This window comes from Triturus cristatus, chromosome 5_1 (assembly GCF_964204655.1).
Source record: "Triturus cristatus chromosome 5_1, aTriCri1.1, whole genome shotgun sequence".
NCBI classification, from domain to species: domain Eukaryota; kingdom Metazoa; phylum Chordata; class Amphibia; order Caudata; family Salamandridae; genus Triturus; species Triturus cristatus.
In genome coordinates this window covers 566,154,344-566,176,730 of record NC_140587.1, presented here as the reverse complement: position 1 = coordinate 566,176,730, position 22,387 = coordinate 566,154,344, and positions in this window count along the sequence as shown.

Below are 22,387 nucleotides of genomic sequence, written 5' to 3'. Positions count from 1 at the left end.
TTTTTTCAAAATCTCCCTCTTACCAAGTTCAAAGTGTTAGCAAGTATGGTACATTGGATCATGAAAGTCAGGAGGAATTGGGGTAGGGACATGGACTCGGATAACAGAGGACAGGAGGGACATGGAGAGGTGCACCAAGCTGACCCTACAAGGCGGGCATCAGGGTTTGCAGCAGCACAATACACCACACAGGGCATGCGGGACGGGAGTGCAGCACAACAATCCATAGAAAGCAATAGGGAGGGGATAGGACCATGCACATGGACAACAGAGAACAGAGGGGAAAGAGGCAATGGTAGCTAGCTGACCATAATGGACAGACAGGAGAGAAAGCTGCAGCATAACAGTCCATAAAGGGCAGGAGAGACGGATTGGGGCATTACAATGGAACTGACAAGCCAGGAGGGAGGGAATAGGGGTATTCGCATGGAAACAGAGGGCTGGGGGCAAGGGGGCAGGGCGGGAGCAGCAAGATGACCATGGAGGTCAGGCAGGATGGGCACTAGAGGCAAGACACACCATGGAGAGCAACAGTGAGACTATGATGGCATACACTCAGATCATGGAGGGAAGGTGGGAGGGGGTCAGGGGCAGCTAGCTGACCACACAGGGAAGGTGGGAGGGGCCATGGCAGCACAGAAGACCATGCATGGCAAGCAGGAGGGTAAGTGGCAGCACAATGGCTATGATGGGTAAGAAGGAGGGTACAGGGGCATGCACAAAGGACCATGGAGGATAGAAGGGAGGGTCAGGACCTGGGCACAGACAAGAGAGTTCAGGGGAAGGGGCCTCACAACAGACCACGCGGGGCAGGAGGAGCAGTTGCAGCACAACAGACCAGGGAGGGCAGAAGGATGTGGCAGTAAAATGGACCATGGAGGACAGGAGGAAGGGGATAGGGGCATGGAATGTGGACAGGCAGGGTGGAGGTGGCAGGCACAGGTTACAGTCATCTGACAATGCTAGGCAGGTGGGACGGGAGTGGCAGCTCAACAGAACACTCAGAGTAGATAGGAGTGGCAGGTCCATGGAACATGATGGGCAAAAAGGATGGAGCAGGGGCATGCACAAAGACATCGGAGGGCAGGGGGAAGGAGAATAGGGGCAGCAAGCTAACCACAGAGGCTAAGCAGGAGGTCAATGATGGGGCATAGAATTGGGCAATGGAGGGCAGGAGGAGTGGACTGGTACATCATGCTAAATGGAGGGCAGTGGCAGCACATCAGATCATGCATGGCAGGAGGGAGGAGGCTAGTCCGTGGATTCAGACAACAGAGGATAGGGAGGAGGTGGATGGGGCAGCAAGCTAACTGTTCTGAGAAGGCGTGAAGGCCAGTGGCAGAACAACGGCCACACAGGGCTGTAATAAGGGAGCAGGGACATGGACTTGGACAATGGATGGCTAGGAGGAGGGAAGGCAGGAGCAGCAAGCTTGGGTGGGGGCAGCACAATACCAGGCCCTGCTTTCAACCCCCCACCATCCATTGTGATATGCATCTTACTTAACGTTAAAAAAAAAACTAGAAATTTGCTGAAAAAAACAAAGATTACAGGGACGGTATAGTGAGACTCAGATTTCACTCATACACAACCAGTGAAATTCAGCAGTTATAGCTACCTGAGCTAACTATAACTTATGCCCCTGCAATGTACTGCTAATCACCTCAGACATTACATCATTCATGACATGGTCAGTTACATCACTCATGACATCACTCATGACATCTCAAATGAGCTGTGAATGGAATGGAACTATAATTGCTAGAACTTTATTTAGGGATAGTGTGTGTATATTAACACCCCTTTTTTCCTTTTCTTTCGTGTAAGAACCATTATAATACGCAACGCGCCCAGATTAATATGGCCGATAGCCTTTCACTTTAAAGTAATGTGTAGTTCATTGTTTATGTTGATGTTTGCAATTCTAAGTATGTTTATTATGAATAAGTTACATTGACGAACATATAGGTATGGCGGTGACGGGGCAAGATATGCTGAAATGACATTGTGTGCATATTAACACTTGTTTTCATTTCTTTATTGTATCAATTCCTGAATTTTCACATCGTGACCAGGCCAATATGGCCACCAGCTTTTTGGATTAAAGTAATGCACTGCTGATGACGTCACATATTACATCACCCATGACATGGTCAGTGACATCACTGATGACATCACTGATGACATCTCAAATGACATCACTGATGACATCATCTATGTGATCATCTGATGCACCTCCTCACACCCTAAAATACAGATTCTCGAAACCATAGACACACCAATACTAGTACAGCTACAATATTCTGTGCACTATGCATGCAGACCTCTAATCAGCTACATAGCTTTGATACAGTCTTTTAAACACTCAGTTAGTACCTATGCAGTCTAGGAATCCTTCTGTCTGTCCCATGCACTTTTCCATTCAACCATACAGCACTATCTACGTATACTATCACTCTGCCAATACCTAAGCTCTAATAAATTTAGCTTTCACTCTCTTTGCAGCACTGAAATTACTCCAGTTATTAGTCATATACTTAAGGAATGGCCTAGCCACTAACACAAGTGCAGGTACAATATTTTGTACACTATGCATGCAGACCTCTAACCAGCTACATACTATTGATACGCTCTTCTAAATACCCAGTTAGTACCTATGCAGTCTAGGAATCCATCTGCCTGTCCCATGCACTTCTCCATTCACCCATCCAGCACTATCTACCTATCCTATCACTCCACCAATACCTAAGCACTTATAAATTCACTATACACTCTGTTTGTAATACTGTAATTATTCTAGTTACTAGACATGAACTTATGGAATGGCCTAGCTACTAACACAAGTACATCTATAATATTTTGTGCACTTTCCAAGCAGACCTATCACTAGCTACATACTATTGATACACTCTTCTAAATACCCAGTTAGTACTCATGCAGTGTAGGAATCGTCCAGTCTGTCCCAAGCACTTCTTTAATCACTTATCTACCACTATCTACTTATCCTATCACTCCACCAATACGTAAGCACTTATAAACTAAGTGTTTACTCTGTTTGCAGCACTGTCATCATTCCAGTTACTAGTGGTATTCTTATAAAATGACCTAGGCACCAACACAAGTACACATAAAATATTCTGTGCATAATCCCTACAAATCTCTAAGCAGATACATACTATTGGTCCACTCCATTAAATACTGAAGTAGTACCCATGCAGCGTAGGATACCTCCTGTCAGTCTCATGCAATTCTTCAATCACCCATCCAGCACTTTGTTCTTATTGTATCAGTCTGCCAATACCTAAGCACTTATGGGGCAGATTTACAAGCACCCTGTGCCACCAGTACATCACTTTTTGTAACGTAGTGATGGCGCCAGGCAAGCCATATTTACAAGGAGAAGAAAAGCCACCCTGGTTTCTTGCGAGAAATGCGCATGCGCGAGCCTCCGCGCATGTGCATTTGTGTGAAGAAGTTACCGGCAAGCAAGAAGAGGGAGCCCCGGGATGCCGCACTGCAGGTAAGGTCATTTTATTTACTTTTTACATTCTTTAAGGTATTTTAAAATGAGGGCAGGCGAGAGGCGGGCGGCGCGTAGTGGGGCTACACGGAGCGCGCGAGTGTGCGTAGATTTTGCCACACTACGTGCTGCTCCACGTAGCCCCACTACGCCCACTACGCCCAGGGTTAGTGAATATATGTATCCAGAAATTCAAATTTGGCGACTCAATGATAAGAGTCAACCTCAAATGTGGGAACCAGAAATTCTAGGAAATCCCGCGGCAGTGGCTAGCAGCATGAGCAGGTACACAGTAATTGCCGTCGCGCCCACAAGAGAGGACTTCTCTTATCATTGAGTCGCCAAACTTGAATTTCTGGATACTTTTTTGATGTTTCGATTGAATTGATACCCATTTACTTGTGACCTCATCTCTATTGCTGATCATTTTATTCATAAACTGATTAAGGAATTTCGTATTGGATTTATTCACACTCTATGACTTTTGCTGACTGCCACGGTTATCTCATCTTGCCCTGAAGAAGTTCTTGTGTTAAGAATGAAACGCATTGGCTGAGTTTTTATCATACTTTTATATTACAAGAATAAAAGAAATATTAAAGGACTTCCTTCTGAGCTTGGACTATTTTGTTGCTGCACCTTCCTTTCTGTTTCAATCTTCGCATCTGAATTCCAGTGGAGTCCTTCTACGGCGTACTCCGGAAGATTTGTGCACAGGACCTCTTTACTTTTCTCAAACTGGGTTTGATGTGCTGAACTAAGGGTCAGCCGTAGTTGTGTTCTGTTTTTGGTTCCCATGCAACACCCATGGAACAAGACACATCTCCAGATTTACGAGAAATCATAAATCCGGCGATGCGTGTGAATGCTGTGCCACCCTAGAGGTGGCGTAGTGAGGCGCAACAAGGAGAAATGGTTTCATTTCTCCTCGTTTTTTCCTCTTTCAATGCATGCTGCATTCTACAGCACGCATTGAAGGAGGAAAATTCCTGTAGTGATTGTTTATGTGCAGGAAGGTGCCCCTTCCTGCACAAAAACAATGTCCCCGCGACGCAGGCATCCTTGCACCATGGTGCAAGGGTGCCTATGCCAGTGCATAGCTGCAGTTTGTGCACCAGCATAGCGGGAAGCACAGAGATGCAACATATTCTTCTAAATATGTCGCATCCCTGTGCTTCGGAAGTGCCGCAGCGTGGCACAGCCAAAGTGCTTGTGGTGCCACATTGCGGCACTTCCTCGTAGATCTGCCCCATAGTGCTGGATGGGTGATTGAGGAAGTGCATGAGACTGACAGGAGGAATCCTAGGCTGTATGGGTACTACTTCGGCATTTAGTGGAGTTTTCCAATAGTATGTATCTGGTTAGAGGTTTGTAGGCATTGTGCACAGAATATTGTAGCTGTACTTGTGTTACTGTCTAGGCCACACCATAAGTACATCACTAGTAATTGGAATGATTACAGTGCTGGAAACAGAGTACATGGTCAAGTTATAAGTGGATTGGTAATGACGGAGTGATAGGATAAGTAGATAGTGCTGGATGAGTGATTGAGGAAGTGCATGAGACTAACAGCAGGACTGCTAGGCTGCATGGGTACTACCTTAGTATTTATGAGAGTGTTCCAATAGTATGTATGTGTTTACAGGTCTGCATGCATACTGCACAGAATATTGTAGGTGTACTTCTCTTAGTGGCTAGGCCATTCCATAAGTACATCACTAGTAATTGGAATGCTTACACTGCTGCAAACAGAGTGCATGGTCAATTTATAAGTGCTTAGGTATTGGCGGAGTGATATAAACAGAACATAGTGCTCTATGGATGATTGGAGAAGTGTATGGGACTGATAGGAGGATTCCTAGGCTGCATGGGTAGTACCTTAGAATTTACAAGAGTGTTCCAATAGTATGTAGCTGGTTAGAGGTCTGGAAGCATAATGCATAGAATATTGTAGGTGTACTTCTGTTAGTGGCTAGGTCATTCTATAAATACATGACTGCAACTAGTATGATTACAGTGCTGTAAACAGAATGCCTGGTGAATTTATAATTGTTTAGGTATTGGTGAAGTGATAGGATAAGTAGATAGTACTGGATGGGTGATTGGAGCAGTGCATGGGACTGACAGGAGGATTCCTATGCTGCATGGGTACTACTTGGGTATTTAGTGCACTGTACCAATAGTATGTATCTGGTTAGAGGTCTGCATACACAGTTCACAGAATATTGTAGGTGTACTTGTATTAGTGGCTAGGCCATTCCATAAGTGCATGACTAGTAACTGGAATGATTACAGTGCTACAAACAGAGGGCCTAGTGAATTTATAAGTGGATAGATATTGGCAAAGTGATAGCATAAGTAGATAGTGCTGGATGGGTGATTGGAGAAGTGCATGGGACTGACAGGAGAATTGCTACACTGCAAAGGTAGTACCTTAGTATTTACAAGAGTGTTCCAATACTATGTAGCTGGTTAGAGGTCTGGAAGCATAGTGCATAGGATATTGTAGGTGTACGTGTGTTAGTGGCTAGGCCCTTCTATAAGTACATCACTAGTAATTGGAATGATTACAGTTCTGCAAACAATGCATGGTCAATTTCTAAGTGCTTAGGTATTGGCGAAGTGATAGGATAAGAAGATAGTGCTGGATGGGTGATTGGAGAAGTGCCTGGGATTCACAGGAGGATTCCGAGATTGCATGAGTAGTACCTTAGTATTTACAAGAGTGTTCCAATAGTATGTACCTGGTTAGAAGTCTGCTTACACAGTGCACAGAATATTGTACGTGTACTTGTGTTAGTGGCTAGGCCATTCCATAAATACGTGACTAGTAACTAGTATGATGACAGTGCTGTAAACAGAGTACATGATCAATTTATAAGTGCTTAGGTATTGGCGGAGTAATAGGATACGAAGATAGTGCTCAATGGGTGATTGGAGAAGTGCATGGGACTCACAGGAGGATTCCTAGGCTGCATGGATAGTACATTAGTATTTACAAGACTTTTCCAATAGTATGTATGTGGTTACAGATCTGCATGCATAGTGCATAGAATGTTGTATGTGTACTTGTGTTAGTGGCTAGGCCATCCTATAAATACATGACTAGAAACTAGTATAATTACAGTGCTGTAAACAGAGTGGCTGCTGAATTTAAAAGTGTTAGGCATTGACTCAGTGACAGGATAGTGGTGAATAAGTGATTGGAGAAGTGCATGGGACTGACAGGAGGATTCCTAGGCTGCATGGTTACTAAATGGGTATTTGCAAGAGTGTATCAATAGAATGTATCTGGTTAGAGGTCTGCATGCATTCTGCACAGAATATTTTAGCTGTACTTGTATTACTGGCTAGGCCATTACATAAGTACATAACTAGTAACTAAAATGATTACTGTGCTGCAAACAGAGTGCATGGTGAATTTATAATTGCTTAGGTATTGGCAAATGGATAGGATTAGTAGATAGTGCTGGATGGGTGATTGGAGAAGTGCATGGGACTGACAAGAAGATTTCTAGACTGTATGAGTTCTACGTGGATATTTACATGAGTGTACCAATACTATGTACCTGGTTAGAGGTCTGCATACATTGTGCACAGAATATTGTAGGTGTACTTGTGTTACTGACTACACCATTCCATCAGTACATGACTAGTAACTAGAATGATTACAGTGCTGCAAACAGAGTGCATGGTGAATTTATAAGTGCTTAGGTATTGGCAGAGTGATAGGATAAGTAGATAGTGGTGGATACGTGATTGATGAAGTGCATGGGATAAACAGGAGAATACCTAGACTGTATAGTTAGAGTGCTGGTAGTTGACGGCAGGGTGAGTTTATAAGTGCTTGTGTTTCAACAGAGTGATTAGATAAGGACATGGTTCTGTCAGGATGATTGCAGGAGTGGACAGAGAGTGACAGTGTGATTCCTGACTTGCATGGCTACTAATTGGATTTTTGCAGGACTGAATCAGTAGTCTGCAGGGGGTTAGGGGACTGCATAGATTGTACACATTTGACTATAGCACTGCATCATTTAATACCTCAGTCATTGTACAAGTGCATGGACAGTGACTGGATAATTAGAGTGCTAGTAGTTGACAGCAGGGTGAGTTTATTGATGGTTGTGTTTTGGTACAGTGATTAGATAAGGACATCATTCTGGTTGAATGATTAGAGAATTGTAAGGAGATCACCTGAGGAAATGCATAACTGCTTTGGTGTTGACAGAGGTATTGAATTAGTACATGATACTAGTAGATGACCGAAGAACTGCATTAGGAGTAACAGAGTGATTAGTGTAATGTATGGTTAGTACCTGCGGTATTTTAGATATCAATGAGCAGTAAGTAGGTGGTTAGAGGTTTATATGGATAGTGCACAGGTGAATGTAGTAGTGGATGGATAGTGTTTGGATTACTTAATCTTACCTTTACAGTAGTAGATATCAAAATATTCTAAACATTTTTTGCAGTTGTTTTTTTTTTGTAAGCTTTCAAACTTTAGAATTAGAATCTGTAAAAGAAAAGGAAAAATACAGTTATAATATATAATATTATAATTTTGTAAACACAACTTAATTTTAGCATTATATAAAGTATTTAGTTTGCCTTTTTTGCTGTTGTCACAATATATTGAATTTCACTATAGACAGTGATTTCAATGTTACTCATCACATAACAGCGGGCAAATAAAAAACAATCAATAAGTTTTAAAAAAACAAATCAGTGTCAAAAATATTTTCAACATAGTCAACTATCACTGCACATTGCATAAAAACAACATCCTCAATAACACAGCATATAATACAAATCTCAAATATATAAAATGCTTCTTTCTAAGAGAATTTTGCCACTACAATATGAAACAATAATTCAATCAACAATTCTTTATAATTTCCATATACCATAAATGATGTTCTTAAAAATATTTGCTGTCAGAATATCCCAAAAAATTGCTTAATTCATATTAATATATTTCCTTTAGGCCAAATGATATTCCTGAAAACCTTCATACTGAAATTGTCCAAAGTAATTGTATTAATACATATTAACATATTCCCAACAGGCCGAATTATGTTCTTAGAACTTTGGCTTTAAAAATATTATGTATGAATTTGGTAATTCGTTAGGCAAACGATATCTAAAAACCAAATGAGAATCATTACAATATGTCCATCCTTTATTACATGTTAAATAGACAGTGTAATGTTTAGATGTTGTAGAAGGACCATCATGGAAAATAATTGCTACTGCTACAAAAGTTCTTCCTGATATTGATAGTTGACTTGCTACAAATTTTTTTATTAACGTTTCCAATTTTCTTCCATCAGCTGTACAACGTTGTATCATTAGAATTATATATTGTCCAAATCTTTGTATAAATAATGTTGATAACATTTCTGATTTACATTGGCTACACTCCATGTTTTGATTTGCTGCTTTAACCCCTTCAGTGCCCATGACGAGATGGTCTCGTCATGGGCCGCGGTTGCGCTGTGCCCATGACGAGACCATCTCGTCATGAACTCCGCCCGCTAATAGAAAGCCCGGCACAGGGCGGGGAAAGGGCGGGGCACGCAAGAGGTTAACTAATTTGTTGAAAGACACTGTTTTACAGTCTGGTATTGTCAAATATATGAATCTTTCAGTGTCTATGTGAGTGGTAGAAGTAAACAGATTTTCAATTTGTATTCCTTTATCTTCCAAAACTGCAAGCATATACATTAGAAATTTCTGAGCATCTTGTTGTACATTCTCTGTAAATTGCGTACAACCAGAACATATATCCAGAAGATTTCGAATATCAGAAACACTTTGGATTTTACTTTTATCAGTGCCCAATTTTTCAAAAACAGAATGCAACAAGGAACAAAATCTTTTTTCACGATTCGCCATAATTTGCTGTTGCAGATTTTCTAGAAAAATTACAACATTTACCACTACATTAGCATAGCAGTTGATACCTGAACTATTTTCTAACTGATATCCGACAATCTCTTCAATAGTGTCCTTTTTCTTTTTGCTTAGAATCTCAACATTATCTTGATTTTTTTTCTTCTCTTTAACTTCAGTACAGATATTCTCATATCTCCGTTTTCGACCTACTACACGCTTTTCATATACAGGATATTCACCTAAATTGGGAGCATACATTCTTCTTAACCGATTATACTCTCTTACACAATTTGCATCTTCACTAATCTTTCTCTCCTCAAAATCAATCAAATGCAATCCAGATAAAGTTCTGACTCGAGACAAAGCAGCATATGCGATGCCCTCTTTAAATATGGTACTTCCAATGTTTACCAAAGCACTGTCTACACTTAAACCTTGAGATTTATGAATAGTCACCGCATATGCCAAAGAAAGAGGAAACTGTTTTCTATGAACATACAGATCTTTAACAAGCAAAAAACGAGCAGAACAACAAGCAATTTGTTTTACTTCTTCAATGTGATCAAATTTTATTTTCAAACATTCAATTCCATCTTTTTTTTGATAATTAACAAAATCAACAACTTTTCCCATTGCTCCATTTACTAAACCTTTTTCCACTTCCAAATTATGGCGTAAAATAACCCGATAGTTTACACATACATATACATTCTTTGCTAAACCAGCAGTTTTAGATATAGATTTTTCTAAAGAATCCAATTTTGTTTTTAATTTTTCCATCAAAATAATAGTCATTCCTTCATGCTCTATTTTATCAATGACTTCCATTTTTATTATTTGTTCAATTTCCAGCTTTAAAAGTTCTTCATTGAATATAGAACACTCTTGCAGTGTTGGCATTAGGCAGATTATAGATTTATTTTCTTCAATTTTGTTTGTATATTTTTGCAGGAACTATATTTTCATTTGGAAACAAGTTTGTAAGTAGCCAACTTTGCAAAGCTTGCTTGACATGTTCTGCCAATACTCCAATTCTTATATCTTGAAGAATGGTTCCATAATCAACATCATTTGCCTGTCGCATATTTTTAATGAGTTCTTTGTATTCAAAATATGACCAAATGTTAACGTTTCCAACACTTCCCAAATACTTTCTGGTATCTTCATGCACAAGCGTTTTAGATACTGGTTACCCTTTTACAGGAGTAAGTTTCAGTAGATCACCAAAAACTATCACGTTTTCCTCCAAATAAGACATTGTATTCTGTTTTTAGAATTTGCTGCATTCTTAAATGCACAAAGGCAAGCATTAAGTTTGAGTCCATGCTCACCTCATCAATAATCAGAAGTTTCATTTGCTTTAGCACTCTTGAAACTTCCTAACAAGCTTCTCCAGATAGCTTGTGATATTCCAATTTATTTTCATGTTCTACAGGTAGCATTAGTAAACGATGTAATGTAATTCCTTTAATGTTGTGTGCTGCCAACCCAGTTGGAGCAGTTATAACACAAGACAAATGTGAGTCAGTTGTTTTCCGTATATAACTGGTCAAAACTTTAATTAAAAAATGTTTTCCTGTACCAGCCTGACCACTGACACACATTGGGATAGTTTGAAAGGATGTGCATGTGCATTCTTTCTTTTCATGAAAAAAACCATGGTCGATCTGTTGTCGCACTTGCTGATATATTTCTTTCTGTTCAATATTTAGTTGTACTTCCAAGTTTCCTAAGTCCATAATATCTTCTTGAGCTTGATGCATTGCTGTTTCCACTTCACTCATGGCGATTGCTGCTTCATTTTCAAGAATTGGTTGTCTTAGTGGATCTTGACTCAGAGGAGCAGAACTTTGACTGTCTTGAGAACTGTCTCTAGCAATCTCAGCTGCAATAGTAGCTTCTTGATCAATTTCTTCATTCAACATTTTAAGATAGTTTGCAAAAACGGTGCATTCAATGCTATCTGTACATGCATTGAAAGAATCTTCATAGCACTGAAAATCTCCAAGTAATTCCAATTCCGTACGCCAAGGCTTGAACAGTTGCAAAAGTGCTAAATAGTAAAATTCTTTTCTATCAGGAGTGTCACAACTCAGTTTCCTATGATTAATCAGATTTCCTTTACTGTGTTTCACCAAACATCCTTCTGAACCAATCACTGCATATTTTCCTTCATTTATGTTTTCTGTAGTATTTCTCTTAAAACTGTAAAATTGCAGCACTTCATAGAGACATATATTTTCAAGATGATGACTTCTATTTGGATAGTATGTATCCAACATGTTTGTTTTGACAATTTCTGTACTTTCCGGTTCATTTACTGCTAAATATTCGATTTCTTGTATAGATTTAAGTACTCAATTTTACGTTGCAGCAAGACCTAGACTCACTCAAATGATTGCTCTTGACTTTGAATATAAACTTGCAGACGACAACCGATCCGAGTATTCGTACGCTCCAATCTATCGATGGGATAACATCTACAAACTACAACTGTACAATTTCTTACTAAGACTCTTCTCGTGAGAAATTTCTTCTCACATTTCTTTCAACTCTGTCTTTTCTGATTTTGTTATGTATGATGTTACATACCGAGCAACAGCAATGGAATTATCCGCAATATACTGGATATCCATATTAGCATTCCACATTGACAGAATAACTGGATTATAATCATTGATATACTTTGATTCTTCACTTCTTTTCAAATTGTAAGTATTTTTGGGTGATTTTCTAGTGATGGTATGTCTCACTGCTGACATGAAACTGTTTACTCTTCCTTTGGCTATTACTGGACGTGGAAATCCAAAACGACATTTGGTATAAAACGTATCCTTCGATTTGTATTTCCGTCAACAGTATTTGCCACATCGATGACTTTGGAATCGTAACACTTGTTGCCTTAAGATGTTTTCTTCTGTTCTTTTTGGTATAGCACATGTGACATAATCTTCAATAAAAGATAAAACAGTATCATCCGAATCAGTTTTCATATTTTCAATATTTGAATTTGCTTCTCGAAGAAATTCAAGTAAATCATCCCAAGCGTATTCAGCACAGCTTAGGGTAACAAGCCACGAACGAGTTCCTAAGTTCCTTAGCATGCATTTTAGTTCTCCATGACGACGATACCAATACTCATTAGTACCACGCTGACATGCCATCAAATTAATCAGTTGAGATTCTAAATGATCGTCTCTCTGATGTACTCTATCCATAAATTCCTTTGCAGAAACATTTTGATAATGTACTCCTGTTTTTAATATGTGGTTGACTGCATATGAAAGTCCAGACAAGTCACTCTCAAACAAAAGATGAAATATATATGGGATATATTGTCGAAATCTTGCATCTTCTGCATACAATCTTGTTGTCCGGTATTCTGATGCAGGAATCTGTACTGATCGTTCGTCATATCGTCCACCTTTTCCAGTTGGGAACAGCTGCGGAAAACAACGAGCTTCCAAACCTTTTTCCCAAACACTCATGAGAGTCCCCTTCGCTTTCTTCATTTGTAATAATTCAATAGTGTTCTTTTGAATGAAGTGGATGTACACTATAATGTTCATAAATTTCTTCACTTTTGGACATGTCCACTTTCTCAATTTGACCACTTGACATTTCACTATCATCTCCTAAAAATATTTATTCTTCTTCCACATACACATTTTTGTAGTAATCATTGTTTTTTATAAGATATAATGTTGCCTTTTGCACTTTCCTGACATCCACTAATTCCTGCCAGATTTTTTCTTACTCTTAGTAGGAATAACTAGTGGTTCACTTTCTACATTCTCTACACCAATAGTTTCAATATTTTTCTTTAAATCTACAGGTAAATATACAACTCTACCTTTTAATCCTCTTTGTAAATCTGTAGGAGGCAATTTACCTGTTTTAGGCCCCATACGAACAATAGCCTGAAATGGGTGCACACATTGAATAGGGAATAGACTCATACGTGTTTAAATGTATCAGTTCTGGAGGAATAGTTACCAGCTCAAGATTATTATGGACAGCTCTAGCAGGCATTTTATTATTGTCTAATTTGTTATAAAAATATTTACAATTACGCTGATCAGTACCCAAATCAAAGAAATCCTCTACCAACAAATAAGTTGCAAATTCCTTCCACTTATCATTATTTTCGCTTTCACTTTTTAAATAAAGATCAACAGTCCTAGTCTGATTTTTATAGTGAGTTCGTCGACAACAAATACAAGTATAATTTGGTCTCTCACACGAAATTGCCTTAAACTTTGTAATTTGTTCTTCAAACTTCTCTGTACTACTATTTTCCACATTTTCTTCAACACCTACTTCTATCAATGTCTCACTTTCTCCACTCTCTTCTTCAGGACCAAAGTAACGAAACTCTATTTCATCACAAACTTTTTGAACATCTGATACTGACCCATGCAAACTTTTTGCGTAATACAATCTTCTGACTAACCTCCACATTTGAGAATGATGTACTGCTAACATTCTAAAATGATGAAAAACACTTTTACATACTTTTCTAGAAAGACAAGCCAGAGAATGACCTTGCAAACCAGTATTTGTTCTCACTCTGCATTAAGATGTTGCAAGGATCCAGTCCTTGCAACATTTTAATCTTTTGTTTAATACTTTTTTTTACCATACTCTTGTAAGAAATCCCGTAAAATATCAATAGATTCCTGTTGTATACTGCATATACTACTACAATCCCAAGTATACACTGCGGCTTTAGTACGTCTCCCTAGAACTTCCCCAGCTATCACTTCTTCTACATTTCTGGAAACCATCTTTTCTTTTTCAATTGGACAACAGTTTTTACCCTCATAAGCACTACCAGAGGTATCAACTGCATGCAATGAAGTATTGGTTTGAAAATAACTCTCTTCATTAAAAAAAGGCTCTGAACTTGAACTGTGTTTCCATTCACCCAAAAAAATATCACAAAAGTTAGTTCTGTTAATTAGTCTCTTCTTCTTACTTTTGGCCTTCATACAATGTATTGGCTTATCTAGTGATCGAATTCTGTTTAAACTAAAATGAATAATTTCCTTTTTAATTCAAAAGCCTTCTCAACAATAGTTTCAATTTGTTTCTTCTTTTTATAAAATGCTGATCTTTTATATTTCTTCACATTTTTCAACAAATTAAAGACAACTCTATTGTAAAACATTCTCTTTTTAATTTCTTTATACTGATTCTTTCTTCTTTTACCATACATTGTTTATTTAGAACGGGATTTCCCATTATTTTCGGGTTTTTTCTTCTTCTTCTTTTTTGTTGTTGAGGCATTCTTTCTACTTTCCACAATGTGCATACAGTTCGTAGCCTTAGAAAGTTTTTAAATAAATTATTTTGTTCTCTTACCGCAAGACTATTTCTTTTTTCCCACATGTTGTACTTCATCTAATTCTTGCTGTTGTGTTTTCTTCTATTAATACTCCTTTTTTTGTTGTTTCCTCTTTTGTGTTATTCTAGTCATGGTAAGTTTTTTTAATGATGATCAACAATATCTGTAAAAATATATATATATGACATTATTAAAATACATTTATAAAATATACTATTGTATTAGTAAACAAATACGTTGTATATAAAAACCATTTAAACACTTTGTTTTAAAATCACAATCCATTTACTGCAAGACACTGATACTAACTGGATAATTGGTGAACTGAATAAGAAGTGTTGATGTATTTACAGGACAGCATCACTAGTGGATAAATGATTATAATACTAGATGTATTAGTACCTGGGTCATTATATAAGTATATGGATACTGACTGGATCATTAGAGTACTGCAACTAAAGGGAATGGTGAATTTATAAATGCTTGGGTTTTGTGCAGTGATCAGTTAAGGACATGGTTCTGTCTGGATGATTGCAGGAGTAGACAGAGAGTGACAGTGTGATTGCTGACTTGCATGGCTACTACTTGGATTTTTACAGGAGTGAATCAGTAGTCTACAGGGGGTTAGGGGTCCGCAAAGATTGTGCACATTTGACTGTAGCACTGCGTATCTTAATGCCTGAGTCATTGTACAAGTGCATGGACAGTGACTGGATAGGTAAAGTGCTGGTAGTTCACAGCAGAGTAAGTTTGTAAGTGCTTGTGTTTTGACACAGAGATTACATAAGGAAATTGTTCTGTCAGGATGATTGCAGCAGTGGACAGGGAGTGACAGTGTAATTGCTGAACTGAATACCTACTACCTGGATTTTGGCAGGAGTGAATCAGTAGTGTGCAGGGGGTTATGGGACCACATAGGTTGTGCACATTTGACTGTAGCACTGCGTATCTTAATGATTGACTCATTGTACAAGTGCATGGGCAGTGACTGGATAGTTAGAGTGCTAGTAGTTGACAGCAGGGTGAGTTTAAAAGTACTTGTGTTTCAGCACAGTGATTAGATAAGGACAGGGTTATGTCAGGATGATTGCAGGAGTGGACAGGAAGTGACAGTGTAATTGCTGAAGTACATACCTACTACCTGGATTTTGGCAGGAGTGAATCAGTAATGTGCCGGGGGGTATGGGAAAACATTGGCTGTGCACATTTGACTGTAGCACTGTGTATATTAATGACTGAATCATTGTACAAGTGCATGGACAGTGACTAGATAGTTAGAGAGATGGTAGTTGAGAGCAGAGTGAGTTTATAAGTGCTTGTGTTTTGGCACAGAGATTAGATAAGGACAGGGTTCTGTCAGGATGATTACAGGAGTGGACAGAGAGTGACAGTGTGATTGCTGACTTGCATGTCTAGTACCTGGATTTTGGCAGGAGTGAATCAGTAGTCTGCAAGGGGTTAGGAAACCGCATAGGTTGTGGACATTTGACTGTAGCACCGCGTATCTTAATGCCTGAGTCATTGTACAAGTGCATGGACAGTGACTGGATAGTTAGAGTGCTGGTAGGTGACAGCAGGGTGAGTTTATAAGTGCTTGTTTTTCGGCACACAGATTAAATAAGCACATGATTCTGTCAGGATTATTGCAGCAGTGGACTGAGAGTGACAGTGTGATTGCTGACTTGCATGGCTATTACTTGGATTTTTGCAGGAGTGAATCAGTAGTCTACAGGGGGTTATGAGACCGCATAGATTTTGCACATTTGACTGTAGCACTGCGTATCTTAATGCCTGAGTCATTGTACAAGTGCATGGAGAGTGACTGGATAGGTAAAGTGCTGGTAGTTCACAGCAGAGTGAGTTTATAAGTGCTTGTGTTTGACACAGAGATTACATAAGGACATTGTTCTGTCAGGATGATTGCAGGAGTGGACAGGGAGTGACAGTGTAATTAATGAACTACATACCTACTACCTGGATTTTGACAGAAGTGAATCAGTAGTGTGCAGGGGGTTATGGGACCACATGGGTTGTGCACATTTGACTGTAACGTTGCGTGTCTTAATGCCTGAGTCATTGTACAAGTGCATGGAGAGTGACTGGATAGGTAAAGTGCTGGTAGTTTCACAGCAGAGTGAATTTATAAGTGCTTTGTGCTTTGACACAGAGATTACATAAGGACATTGTTCTGTCAGGATGATTGCAAGAGTGGACAGGGAGTGACAGTGTAATTACTGAACTACATACATACTACCTGGATTTTGGCAGGACTGAATCAGCAGTGTGCAGGGGGTTATGGGACCACATAGGTTGTGCACATTTGACTGTAACATTGCGTGTCTTAATGACTGACTCATTGTACAAGTGCATGGACAGTGACTAGATAGAGAGATGGTAGTTGACAGCAGAGTGAGTTTAAGAGTGCTTGTGTTTCGGCACAGTGATTAGATAAGGACAGGATTCTTTCAGGATGATTTCAGGAGTGGACAGGGAGTGACAGTGTAATTGCTGAACTACATACCTAGTACCTGGATTTTGGCAGGAGTGAATCAGTAGTGTGCAGGGGGTTATGAGACCACATAGGTTGTGCACATTTGACTGTAGCACTGTGTGTTTTAATGCCTGAGTCATTGTACAAGTGCATGGACAGTGACTGGATATTAACTGGGTATTTACAGGAGTGTGTCAATAGTCTGTAGCTGGTTAGAGGTCTGCATGCATGGTGCACAGAATATCTAAGCTGTAGTAGTGTTACTGTCTATGCCATTCCATAATTACATGACCAGTAACTGGAATAATTACAGTGCTGCAAACAGAGCGCATGGTGAACTTATAAGTGCTTAGGTATTGCTGCAGTGATAGGATAAATAGATAGGGTGAATGGGTAATTTAAGAAGTGCATGGCACTGACAGAGACATTCCTAGTTTGCATGGGTACTAACTGGGTATTTACAAGAGTCTATCAATAGTATGTAGCTGGTTACACATATGCATGCATCGTTCACAGAATAACATACCTGTAGTAGTGTTACTGGCTAGAGCACTCTATAAGTACATGACTAGTAACTGGAATAATTACAGTGCAGCAAACAGAGTGCATAGAGAATTTATAAGTACTCAGGTATTAGTGCACTCAATGAATAAGTGTATGGTACTCAATGGTTGATTGGAGGAGTGTCTCAGTAATAACAGGGCAATACCTTCTCTGCAAGGACACTCCTTATAGCATTAAAGTACTGCATAAATCTCTACTGATACTTTACCTTTTTACAACTACTTTTAATACTACACCTAGTCAAATACAAAACAGAAACCATTCACATTTCTCTGCTATAAGTCTCACCATATCAATGAAAAACATAAATGAGTGTCTCTCTACCACAACACTATCTACACCCCATAAATTCACAGAACAAACTTTAACTTGAAACCAAACACCCAAAATGATGTTGCATATTTTAACTGTACCTCTTTAGAGACTTATAAAAAGTAGTCTCATCACTAATACCTTAACTCTACATATACATTTCCAATTTGAAATCAACACCTAAAGTTATGCAATATACTACTAATGTTCATATCCACACACTAAAACAATCTGTCATAATCAGCAATCCCTATCCCAAAACACACATAATACTATACAAAATATATATTAAACAACATTTAAATACATTACAAAAAACTGCAATAAATATTTCTTCATAACAAAATATATCTCAAACTTCAAACTTTATTATTTATTTTTTATGTTTAAAAACAAAGGCACCACATAGTACACCTCACAAATTGATAACTCACCTTTCAAATTGCTTTGTAGATTATAAAGTATCAGAACCACGCACCAGATTTTCTTATGCACACAATGAATATAGTGCACTGCTCTTAGCAAAACCAAAAAATGTCAAAGTTTCCCTCTCATTCTCTACACATATACATGTAAATATCAAATCACATTGCTTCCCAGGTTAATTCAAATTCTAAAACACATTTCTATTGGTTACACATATCAACCCTTGCTAACTGACCTCTAACTGAACCGAAATTGCTTCTGGAATTTTTTGGAGTCGCGCCTGGACCGTGCACCATAAGCGACGGAACCACGGATCCATATGAGACTTCAAAAGTATATTACAAATCATTTTAGCATTTTTTTCTAATAACACACCACTTCTAACCATAGCAGTGACTTGGGAAATCTCACTGCAATGACATATTACTTTAATATTTATAACATATACACATTTTAATGCCACACATAACTTCCAACCCTACCCCCATTCTGCTTAATGCCTGTTTCCATAGTAACAGTTCATGGAACACTCAACTGAACTCACAGGTCACAAGTCCAGCACACAATGTTGCAAATTCAAACAGCAAGTGTGCTTGACTTTCCAAAATATCAGCTTATCCTATCTAATGTACCTTTCAAACATTATTTATTAACCAATAGAAACATGCTTTTTAAACACAGAAACATGCACCCTAAATTTCACTCTATAATAATCTTAAACAGCCAATCGTTTTTCTTCTCTTTTTAAAACTGCATCTTATCAACCATTTTAGATACCTCTTATTCTACCAACTGCCTACTTCACCTACAGGCATCTTTTCAGTGCATCCAGACTTCCCTTCAAGATGCTTAGAGTGTGGATTGTGGGACACAGCTATGTTTTCTGGTGCAAAAGATATGCTGAACACCGAGGTACTGACAAAGATCTAGCTTTGCAAAATGTGCACATTAAATGGATTGGACAAAGAGGTTTAAAGTGGCACCAATTGATGCCTTTGGTTAAAACATTTTTACATCTCCAAGCCCTTGACCTCATGATTGTGCACTGTGATGGCAATGACCTAGGCACATTGACAGGGGTAGGTCTGGAAATGCTAATGAAGGGCACCTTTGTAGAATTGATGTTACTTTTCCCCCAAACTGCCTTTGTCTAACTAACATATGCCAAAGACAGAAATGGAACTGGTCCAATCAATTTTGTCCACAGATTGAGAAAGCTAGAAAAATGTCAATAAAGCTGTTTCTGCTTATCTCAGAGACCATAGCATGGGGTCCATATACAACAACAATCTGCGTTTTAATATGGATGGCATCTACAGAAGAGATGGTGTTCATTTCACAGATGAGTCCTTCTCAACAACTTTAGACTCTGCGTCGGCACTTACATGTAGCTACCAAATTCTCCCAATAATCACAAGGGCTCTTTTTAGAGCCACCCAAGATCCAAACATATAACCTAGGTTTATCATAAAAAATCTTTTTTTTTTTTGATGGGTGTCACACACCCATCGTGACTAGCAGCCACACCCCTTGAGCTCACACCAGGGGGCCGCCCTGGGAGCTGCGCACCCCTCCCGTTCACACAAGGGGGCCGCGCTGAGCACCGCGCTAGGGTCGCGATTCCACATTTTTCGGGAAAACAAACGACTTCTACCACTAATTTATATTCACCCCGGGGTCCCCATTCCCCGGCGCCTATACACTTCGATGGGGACCGTGGGGGGAGCCCCAATTCCCCCACAGTCCCGCCAGCTCCCTGTATCCTGAGAGAGCTGGCATTGCTTTTTCACATGAGGAGCTGCTGACATGCAGCTCCCCATGTGGAAAAGCAATTCTGCTTTGGATTTTGGAAGAGAGAGCAGGTTTCCCTACTCTCTCTTCCAAAATCCAAACCAGAGTTTGCTACGGTAGGGCGGGAGACATGCTCCCACCCTACCATAGCAAACAGCAGTGTACCGGGGGTGAGCACCCCAGGACACTGCACTGGGGGGTGGCAGTCCCCAGGGCCATCAAAGGCTCCACGAGGGGGGCTTCGCGGCCCCCCTCACAACTTTTGCAAAGCCCCAGGGAGGTGGTGGTCCCGGGGGTTCGGGGATCCAAAATGGACCCCCGCATTTTAAAAGTTATTGCCCCGGGGAGGTGGTGGTCCCCAGGGCATGTGGGGCGGCTCGAGCCCTCCCACATTTTTTTTTATTTAAAAAACAGAGCCCCGGGGATTTCCCAAATCCCCCCGGGACCTGGCCCACCCGGGGGGTTAAAAATAACGAAGCAAGAAAGCCCTTGCTTCATTTTTTTAATTTTTTTGTCTAGATCCACGCACCCAGCGTGCATTACGCTGTTTTAAAAAAAAAATGCTTTTTTTGGCCCTGAGGGTCCTTCTGGGACCCCCTGAGCAAGCCTAGGAGGTCAGGGTGTTTCTATCCTACCCCCTTTTTTTTCACCTTAGTTTCCCTGTTTTCTTCTGACTCGCTTCTATCGCGTCACAAGATAGCTGCCAACACTTCCTGGTTTGGAGTGTTGACAGCCAATTAGAATAAAGCTTGTGATCGGGAGGGTGCGTGGATCCCCCGCGCCTCTAAATATCGAAACTTTTATTTTTTGATTTTCTCAGCAACTACTGAACAGTTTACACCATTTAAAAAAAGGTCTCTTTCTGAACCAAGGGCTACCTTTTTGCCAAATTTGGTGTAATTCCGTTCAGCAGTTTTGGCTGTAAATGTGTCTAAAGTTTCCTATGGGAAATTGATTTTCTGACCTCTATTTTTTGAATTTCTCAGGAACTACTGAACGGATTTACACCATTTAAAAAAAGGTCTCTTTCTGAACCAAGGGCTACCTTTTTGCCACATTTGGTGTAATTCCATTGAGCAGTTCGGGCTGTAGTCGTGTTTAAAGTTTCCGATGGAAAATAACATGGAGAAAACACGTTTTGGGACCCCCATTTTTCTCGGCCCCTGCTTACCGAATCACCCCGAAACTTTCAGGATAGGAGCTGACAGGAACGCCCCACTAGTTTTGAAAATTTCGCGACGATTTGTCATCCGGCACCAAAGGGGAAAACAAAAAACGCTTTTCCTATGGAAACTAGGTCCTAACTATAACTACCTACTGGCGACCGCCAGTAGGTAATATATATATATATGCAAATCCAAACACTGGAAGCTCGGAGCTCTCTCCACGGTGGTCCTGGACGGGCTCCAGCTGCCCTGTCAATTACAAAGCAAACTCTCCGTTTTACAAGGAAAGAAATCCAGGACTCCCAGGAGTGCTTCTTTAAAGTTTATTAAGGCAAGGTGATGCCTCACCAACGCGTTTCGCTTGTAGCGTGTTCACTCTATTGCACTCTCTTTACATACGATATTGCGCACAGCACAAAAGTAGGACTGTATTAGACTAATACATTCTAACATAGGCATCATTTTAGTGTGGCTTTTCAAAAGCAGATATCAAATATCTTTATCAGCAAATAGAGTTACATGTGGATAAAAATACTTAAATTAAATGCTTTCATGCTTTGATCACGTGATCAAGCCTTTTGACAAGGCGAAACGCATTGTTATTAAACAGCAGTTACTTTGATATGCACAGAGTCTTCCTTAACTGAGAGCGTGCTTACGAGGGAAATCGGTGAAAGGATATATATAGATAGATAGATAGATAGATAGATAGATAGATAGATAGATAGATAGATAGATAGATAGATAGATAGATAGATAGATAGATAGATAGATAGATAGATAGATAGATAGATAGATAGATAGATAGATAGATAGATAGATAAATAGATAGATAGATAGATAGATAGATAGATAGATAGATAGATAGATAG